Genomic DNA, 10,139 nt, shown 5'->3' with positions numbered 1-10,139 from the left:
AACATGCCACCACACTAGGCTAATTCATGTATTTTTCTGTAGGGATGGTGACTCCCCCTGCGTTTCCAAGGCCTATCGCAAACTCTTGGCCTCAAGCCATCCTCCTGCCTCAGCCTCCCAAAGTGTTGCGATTACCAGTGTGAGCCACCACACCTGGCCAGCTGCTACTTTTAGCAATATTATTATTATTATTCCACTCAATTAAAAATGATTATTTTCAAGGCTATGAAACAGAATGTATCCTACAGCGTAATTGTAAAAACATATACAGTCGTCGTCCCTCAGTATACAGAATTAGTTCCAGCACCCCATCTCTGCATATACCAAAATCCATGCTTACTCACGGTTCACTGTCACCCCTCTGGAATCCACGTATACGAAAATTCCAAATATTAGTTGGGCATAGTGTCAAGCACCTGTAGTCTCAGCCACGTGGGAAGTTGAGGTAGGAGGATCGCTTCAGCCTGGAAGGTTGAGGCTGCAGTCAGCTGCGATAGCACTACTACACTCCAGCTTTGGACAACAGAGGGAGACCCTGTCTCAAAAAAAAAACAAAATAAAACAGGTTAGAAATTGTAATCTAACCCTAACCCTAACGCCTTAACCTTAACCTTAACCCTAACCCTAACCCTTCCCTAACCCTAACACAAAACCCTAACCCTAACCCCTAACCCCTACACTAACCCTAACCCCTAACGCTAACACCAAACCCTAACCCTTAACCCAAACCCCAACCCCAACCCGAACCCGAACCCTAACCAAAAACCCTAACCCTAACCCTAAACCGCAACCCCTAACCCTAACCCCTAACCCCTAACCCTAACCCGAACCCAAACCCTAACCCCAACCAGAACCCAAACCCGAAGCCTAACCCTAACCAATAACCCTAACCTTAACCCTAAACCCTAACCCCTAACCCGAACCCTAACCCTAACTCTAACCAATAACCCTAATCCGAACCCGAACCCTAACCCTAACACCCTAACCCTAACACCCTAACCCTAACACCCTAACCCTAACCCAAACCCTAACCCTAAAACCCTAACCCTAACCCTAAAACCCTAACCCTAACCCTAACCCTAAAACCCTAACCTTAACCCCAACCCTAACCCCAACCCCAACCCCAACCCGACCCCTAACCCTACCCCTACCCCTAACCCCTAGCCCTAACCCTAACCCCAACCCCTAACCCCAACCCCAACCCCTAACCCCAACCCCAACCCTAACCTAACCCGAACCCTAACCCTAACCATATTACTCATGTAATTTTGGGTGTCATGTGTGCATTAGGAATGCTACATTTGTGTTCCGACGCTGCAGTTGGAACCAGCAATGCAGCCCCCCGCCTTGGGAGAATCTCGGTGCGCAGGATTGAGAGAGGCTTTTGATTTCCCGTTTTCCACACTGAACCGTTCTAACTGGTCTCTGACCTTGATTATTCAGGGCTGCGACCGTGAAACATTTTATTCACCGTCCATGCGGCCCCAAGTTGTCCCAAAGCCAGGCAGTGCCACCAACATCTCTGCTGAGAATGCTGCTCCACCTTTACGGTGCCCCCCAGGTCTCTGCTGAGCAGAACACAGCTCCACCCTCGCAGTGCCCTCCGCCCACCCGCGTCTGACCTGAGAAGAACTCTGCTCCGCCTTCGCAGTACCCCCGAAGTCTGTGCAGAGGAGAACGCAGCTCCGCCCTCGCGATGCTCTCCGGGTCTGTGCTGAGGAGAACGCAAATACGCCCTCGCAAAGACACGGCGCGCCGGCGCAGGCGCAGAGAGGCGTGGCGCGCCGGCGCAGGCGCAGAGAGGGGCGGCGCGGCGGGCCCGGGCAGGCGCAGAGAGGGGCGGCGCGGCGGGCCCGCGCAGGGGCAGAGAGGGGCGGCGCGGCGGGCCCGCGCAGGGGCAGAGAGGGGCGGCGCTGCAGGCCCGCGCAGGCGCAGAGAGGGGCGGCGCGCCGGGCCCGCGCAGGCGCAGAGAGGGGCGGCGCGGCGCTGTTGGGGAAACGCGGCGCAGGGCATAGAGGCACGCCGGCGCGTCCCCAGAGGGGAGAGGTCGCTGGGCGAGCGGGAGTGAGGCGCGGCGCAGGCGCAGGCGCAGAGACGCACGTCGCTGAGCTGACGGTGGCGGGGCGTGTTGCAGGCGCACAGTCGCACGCCGCCGGGCGGGGAGCGCGGGGGTGGCGCGGTGCAGGCGCAGAGATACGTCCCCGGCGGCGGGGCGCAGAGCCGGGTGGAACCTGAGTAATCTGAACAGCCCGGTTCGGGCCCCCCCCGCTTGTACCCGGGCACTACAGGACCCGCTTGCCCGCGGTGCTGTGCCATTGCGCTCCCTGCTGGCGACTAGGGCAACTGCAGGGCCCTCTTGCTTGCAGTATAGTGGCGGCACGCCGCCTGCTGGCAGCTAGGGACATTGCAGGGCCCTCTTGCTCACATTGTAGTGGCAGCACACCCGCCTGCTGGCAGCTGGGGACACTGCCGGGCCCTCTTGCTCCAAGTGTAGTGGCGGCTGGCTCCCCTGCTGGCAGCTGGGGACACTGCCGGGCCCTCTTCCTTGCAGTGTAGTCAGGGCACGCCCTCTTCTGACTGCTGGGGCACTACAGGATCCTCTTGCTCACAGTGTAGTGGCAGCACGCCCCCTGCTGGCAACCAGGGCACTGCACGGTCCTCTTGCTCATGGTGTGGTGCCCCTACGCCACCTCCTGGCAGCTAAGGACACTGCAGGGCCCTCTTGCTCACAGTGTAGTCGTCGTTCGCCCCCTGCTGGCAGCCAGTGACACTGCCAGGCCCTCTTGCTGGCATTGTCGTGGCTGCAAGCCACCTGCAGGCAGATGGGTACTAGGCAGGGCCCTCTTGTTCCCGGTGTGATGGCTGGCGTCCCCTACTGGCTGCCTCCTGCACCACTTAAATTCAGAGCGCCAGTTATTAATCCCCATCAGTTCTGTAAATTAAAACTGAAAAGGAGCTATTACTGGGAAGAGCTGATGTCCCAGTTATTAACTTGGAAGAAAGATTTTCACCAAGAGGCAGTGCAAAGATGGAAGACAACTTCATTCAAAAGAAATACAGTGTAAAGAGCTTATTGTAGAAAAATAGGGAGGAGTGGGCTGATAGTGCATGAAAACAGCCTAAGAGTCCTGTGCGGGGAATTTTATTTTGGACTTCACATTCCTGCCTCTGTCTCAAGTCTCCGCCTGTTTTCTTTGGTTCTCCTGCTACTGCCTTAGGTCCCCAACTTGCCCCACTTAGGCTTGTGGGACCTCCTTACTGTTGATTGAGGTACATGTGTGGTGATCAATCCGAATCCACTCTGGCACCAGCCTCCTTCCCGCCATCCCAGGCAGGCTGACAGCGGTCACGTTTGTATCTACTGCACCTTCCTCTTTTGAATGTCTTTCTCTGCCCTAATCTGTACTTATGGTGCCAGGTTTCTCTTAAGAATGTCCCCTTTGTCCTTCTTATCAGCATGTAGCTAGCAATATTCTGACATTTTTATTGCAGAGTGAATGATGATTGGGGCATCTTAAGAGAAGTTCTAGGGTGTTTCTGCATAGGTACCTCTTCTCCCTCCTAACCACAATTGACAATTGCCCATCCACTCTAGCACTAGAGATGCTACTAATATGTGCATTTTTGGGGGTCCCTCCAGGTGAGCCTTCACAGACTTTCCCTTTTCCAGGAGCTCCCCCTCCTGTTCATGTCTAGCTAGCTATCTACTCTAACAGAGCCCACTATCCTGTGTCTTTCCCAAAAATAGTGAGGGAATGATTAATTGGAAACCATAAGAAATGATATGCATGTAGATGAAAACTTTACAACTTACACAAATAATCACTCAAAATCATCCTTACACTAAAAATGCAAAACTATACAATTTCTAGAAGAAACTACAGAAGAAAAGCTATGTGCCTTTGCGTCTGGTAATGAATTATAACAAATGACACACAAGGTTGATATACACAGAAGAAATGACAATGTGGATTTCTTAATATTTACAGTTTATACTCTGGAAGAGACCTTGTTAAGAGAACCAAAAGACAAGCCACATATGGAAGAAAATATTTGCAAAATACAGATCTGAGAATTTGTATTCAAAATATATTAAAAATTGTTAAAACTAAACAATAAGTTAAACAGCCCAATTAAAAATGCACACAGATCTGAACAGACACCTCAACAAAGAAGATCTACAGATGGCAAGTACACTTACAAAAAGATGCTCAACATACTAGAGACCTGAAAACCATAAAAAGCACAGCTGGTCTATATATAAGACCAAATATAAGACCAAATATAAGACCAAAATATGCCACCCCAAAATATAATGGTAGGAAACCAGAATATGCAACCCCAAAATATGTCCCTTTGGCTTAAGAATTATTCCAAGCTAATTATTTTGAAAAAAAAAATGCTAACAAAGGAAGTTGTGAAAACACAGTAGAAATTACTTGTGTAAGGAAAATTTACATCTATAAAGGAAATAACCATTTAATAACCTTTGTAATAACCTTTGTAATAAACCATTGTAATAACCTTACAATCCAAAAATAACATTCCTAAGTATTTTGACAACTACTTTAATGTTACTTCCAATCAAAACCTACCATGAAACCCCGTCTCTACCAAAAATACAAAAATTAGATGGGCATGACGGCATCTGCCTGTAGTCCCAGGTAATCAGGAGGCTGAGGAGGGAGGATCGTTTGCACCCAGGAGGTAGAGGTTGCCATGAGCTGAGATTGCACCTTTGCACTGCAGCCTGGATGACAGAGCCAGACCCTGTCTCAAAAAAAATTTTTTTAAAGAAAAACTATAGCCATTATAGCTTATCAGATTCTAGTCTTGTTTCTTGTTTCTGGGCTATTTTTACCCCTTTGTAAACTGGATCCTGCCATCTGATGAATTTTGTCCCACAATGATACTTGGGGAACAAGAAGCCAAGTATTGTCTCTCCTACTAATGTATCTATTGTCAGTTAATTTGAAGGTCTCCAACCCTGGAACAAAGTTAGAAGAGGAAGGTTCTGCTCCCCAAAATGCATAACCAAATTGTGGTACATTCATGTAATGGAATACTATTTAGCCATAGAAAGGAACAAGCTATCAACTGACACAAAGACATGAGTGAATCTTGCATGCACATTGCTAAATGGAAGAAGACAGTCTGAGGAGGATACACACAATGTGATGTCATTTAATGAGACACTGGAGAAGGCAAACTATACAGATGGGAAGCCATTGGCTCCATGGGGTGGGGGTTTGAAGCATTCCATATGATACTTTAATAGTGGGATATCTGCCACAATGCATTTGTCAAAATATGCAGAATTTTACAGCCAAATGGTTAAAGCAAACTCTATTCAAATTAAATACAATTACTCAGGATATGGAGTATCCCAGGACAGAATACATCATGTGAAAAAGAATTTATGCTACAAATTACTATGGTTTGGATGTGGTTTGTCCCCACAAAAACTCATGTTGAAATTTGACTCCCACTGTGTCAGTGTGGGGTGGTGGGGCCTAGTGGATGGTGTTTGGGTCGTGGGGACGGATCCCTCATGAATACATTAATGTCCTCCATGGGGGTGAGTGAGTTCTGTTCTCACAGGAATAGATAATTCCTGCAGGAGTAGGTAATTAAAAAGAGTCTGGCTTCCTTGGCTTCCCTCTTGCTTTCACTTCTGCTATGTGATCTCTGGGGCACCCCTTGCTCCCCTTCCACTTTCCACCATGAGGTGAAAAAGACTGAGGCCCCGCCAGATGCAACTGCCCAATCTCAGACATTCCAGCCACCAGTATTGTGAACCAAATGAACCTTTTTTACTTATAAATTACGCAGCCTCAGGTATTCTGTTACAGAACCACGAAATGGACTAAGACACAAATGTAGGTAAAAACTCACTGAAGGTGTAGGGAAAATGGTGTTGACCTAAGTCACTTTGAAAAGGAACAGAATCTGTAGGCTGAAGGCACATGAACTATACTTCATCATTGGATTCCACTTTATAAAGTTCTTTCCAACAAAAGCAATTGTGAACAATTGTAAAACCACAGTGTCTGTATCTGGAATAAAACAATGACTTACATAAGTCACAGATGGTGGGAACCAGGTTTCTCACTGTTGAAGTGGGAGATTACAAATTAGCAAGGCAAGAAGGCTAGAATGATTCATGTGATAGTAGATCAGAGGTGGAGACATCAATGTAAACTTATGTTTAGTTTAATATAGATACAGTTCTACATAGAAAACTTTATAATTAGGTGTGTATAGGTAGGTTAGACACACACATATACTTCCTAGCATTGCCAATGAGGGACAAGATACAATGTGCTCATTCAGCAGCCAGATGTAAGTTTTCCTACCATTCTGAAAGGAATCAGGCTCTTTGAAGAAATGTCTGATACTAGAACTGGGACAGTAAATATAGGAGCCAGGATAATCTGGAAGTATCAGAAAGTAAGTAAGTACTAAAAAATTAAAATATATCAAAGAAAAATAAGAGCCAATAAAAACAGCCACTGATGGCCAACACATGAATGAATTGTGCAACATAATACTGTAGTGTTGAATAATAACTAAAGCTTAAAGTCATTATCTAGGTGTCTGTATTTGTATACCTAGGTGAATAAGCAAATGGAGTTGCATAGAAATCTCCTTTGCAAAAGAATTCCAAATAATTGATGTAGACACTCAGCCACCAAGAAGGTGGAGCCAACTCCTCACTCCATAACTGTGGGCTCTGCATAGTGACTTGCTCCAAAAGAACACATGGACCCTAAACCCAAACCCGAACCCGAACCCTAACCTGAACCCGAACCCCTAACCCCTAACCCTAACCCTACCCTAACCCAACCCTAACCCAACCCTAACCATAACCCTAACCCTAGCCCTAGCCCTAGCCCTAATCCCTAAGCCCTAAGCCCTAAGCCCTAAGCCTAACCCCAACCCCAACCCCAACCCCAACCCTAACCCTAACCCTTCCTCAGCCTCTCAACCTGCTTGGGTTACAGGTATGAGCCCCGGTGCCTGGCCAAACATTCCATTTTATATGCATATGCTAGGAATGAATAATCTCTAAACCAAATTATTAAAATTCTACCTTAAAAAATACCAATAGCAATATTATACTTAGGAATAAATGGAATGAAATGACAAGACTTAGATGAGGGAAATTATAAGACATTACTTAAGGAAATTAAACTCCCAATAAATGTAAAAACTTATCTTATTTGTGGATTTGTAGACCACATTGTTAAGTTTCCCAAAGTACACGAAGCAATCCGTGGATTCAATGTTATTCCTACAAAAATCCCAAAGGCCTTGGGACAGAAGTGGATAAGCTGATCCTGATCACATCCCAATTTCAAATTTTATTACAAAGGAACAGTAATAAAAACAGTGGGATCCTCACACAGGAATAAACAGAAAGATCAACTGAATTGAATTGGGAGTCCAGACAGAAAACAATACCTCTATGCTCAACTGATTTTAGACAAGGTCCATTACCAGTAAATTGGGGAAAGAATCCTGTCCTCAACAAGTGATGTAAGGCAACTTGCTATCCACATAAAGGGAAATGAAATTGTATCCTTACCTCATACCACATAAAAAATTAACCTACAATGGCTCAAAGACCAAAATAGGTGAAAACTAAAAATTCTGGAAGAAAACATACAGTTAAGCATTCATGACCTTACATGTAGCAATAGTTTCTTACATCTGACACCAAAAGCACAGACCACAAAAGGAAAAATAAATCAATTTATTTCCTCAAAATTTACAACTTTTACGTCTCAGAAGACATGAAGAAAAATGTTGAAAGACAAAATGTTATAATAGGAAAAACAACTGTCTTATAGTATACTCTCAACACTCAACACAGAACACTTCTGTTACCAGATACATCGGTTTTTTCCCCACACAGACCAAATCTTGGGTACCAGCTGGGTGTCCTACAGTGCAACCCAATTGTGACAGTAAATGGAGAAAGCATCAGACCCCACAGGCTAAGGACTCAGTCCTAGGAATACACGTCATGCCCCTTGTTGCTTGCAAATTTAAATGACAAACACAAGGATGGTAAAAAGAAAGTGACTTTATGCCAGAGCTTAGCTGAAGGGAACATACAGGCTCTTGCCTTAAGGGAAGCGCTTCCACTTTCTGGGCAGAAAGCAGGGCTTTCGGACTTGCCAGAATGGCACGCAGGGGATGAGGTGAGGAGGTGCAGGGTCTATGGGACATGCTCTGATGTTTTCTCCATTAGGTGATCTTGCTAGCACCACCATGGGCAGAGCCAGGTTGTAAATTGACTGTTGTCTGCTGCCAATCTCCTGGTGGGGGAGAGATATGGAAGTGCCAGTTTGTTTCAAGGTTTGGTCCCTGGAACTTTTAAGTTATCACACAGTTGGAAAAGTTTGCAGTATAGGAAGTGTCTGGTGGAGAGACAGTAAAGCTTATAATTGCATTCCTAAAGAGCTAAGTGCAGGAACAGCAAAACGGTAAAACTAATTCATTTCTTCTGTAAGAAAATATGGGTACTCCGTTACAAGACTGTAACCACTTAAGGTGCCAACCACAAACAGTAGGTTCCCAGGTTACCTTCTGTCTGACTTTGCTACAGATTGGAGGCTCCCACAACACCCTTATTGGGTTCAGCAATTTGCTGCATCACATTGCACAACAAATGAATGCAGTGTACTTACTATTCCTGACTTATTACCAAGGATCTTTTAAAAGCTACAAATGAAAAGCCAGACGAAGAGATGCACAAGGTGAGGTATGTGGAAGGAATGCAGGCCTCCCATGCCCTCACCAGACATGATCCTCCCAGTATCTCCTGTGTTGGGAGAGCAACACAGATGCTCTCCCAACCCTGTCCTTTATTACACAGGCAAATTGGTTACGTCTGTGGCCATAGGTGATCAACTCAACCATCAGCACCTCTCCCCTTCACAGAGACGGGACGGGGGAAGAAATTTCAAATCCTCTAATGACAAGGTTGCTTCCCTTGGCAGCCAGCCCCACTGAGGCTATCCAGGTGCCCCCAGCCATCAATCATTTCATTAGCATACGAAAGACACATTACTTCGTACATTCCCGAGGCTTAGCGCTCTGTTTCAGGACACTGCAGCAGAGACCACACATTAACTCTTATTACGTTCCAACAACCTATAAAATGGAAGAAAATGTCGGCACATTAGATACTTCATTAGTGTATAAAGAACTTTTACAACTCCACAGCAAAGACAACCCAATCTAAAAATTGACAAAAGACTTTAATACACACTTCACCAACAAGCACATGAAAAGATGCTTAACATCATTACCATAATTAAAACCATAAAGAGATAACCCTTAACTCACACAAGAATAGTTATACTAAAAAATAACAAGTGTTGACAAAGATGTGCAGAAACTTGAACTCTTAAACACTGCTTGTGACAATATGTGACAATATGTGACAAAATGGTGCAGCCAACGTGTAAAATAATTTGATGTTTCTTCATAAAGTTACAAATAGATTTACCATATGACTCAATGATTCCATTCCTAGGTATATACCCCAAAGACCTGAAAACAGCTGTTCAAACAAAAACCTGTGTGCTCTTTAAATGTGTCAAGGTCATAAATATGCAGGAAAGTCTGGGGAACAGTTCCAGGAAAAGAAAACTGGATCCGAATGAAAAAAAAAAAAAAAACACATTATATTCCCAAGTGTGGCACGAGGTAAAAGTGAAGTGAGTTTGTGGACCGAATTATCATGTAGGAACAATGCTGATTTCCTGATCTAGGGGTTATGTGCTAGTTACCTGGGAGAGTGTCCATGCTTTCAGTGCAATATACCGCAGTATTTTGTGTGACACTGCAAATCTGGAACGGCAATAACTGTTGGGGAATCTAAGGGAAGAAACAAGTTGTATTTTGTACTACTACTGGAAGTTGCTTAGAAATATGACATTATTGGAAAGTAAGTTACTTTTTAAAACAACCATGTCAATACCATGCCAGCAAAGCAGACACATCATCAAAATCCATTACAGAGACTATAGTTCAGCCACAGCTGTAAAACCCTTAAAAAAGTCTCAATGTCAACAGGGTCCACTTACTAGATATTATTATATTTATTAGTATTAGAGGCCATTGTG

The sequence above is a fragment of the Pan troglodytes genome, chromosome 14, assembly GCF_028858775.2.
Source record: "Pan troglodytes isolate AG18354 chromosome 14, NHGRI_mPanTro3-v2.0_pri, whole genome shotgun sequence".
In the NCBI taxonomy this organism is placed as follows: domain Eukaryota; kingdom Metazoa; phylum Chordata; class Mammalia; order Primates; family Hominidae; genus Pan; species Pan troglodytes.
This window is presented reverse-complemented; position numbering follows the sequence as displayed.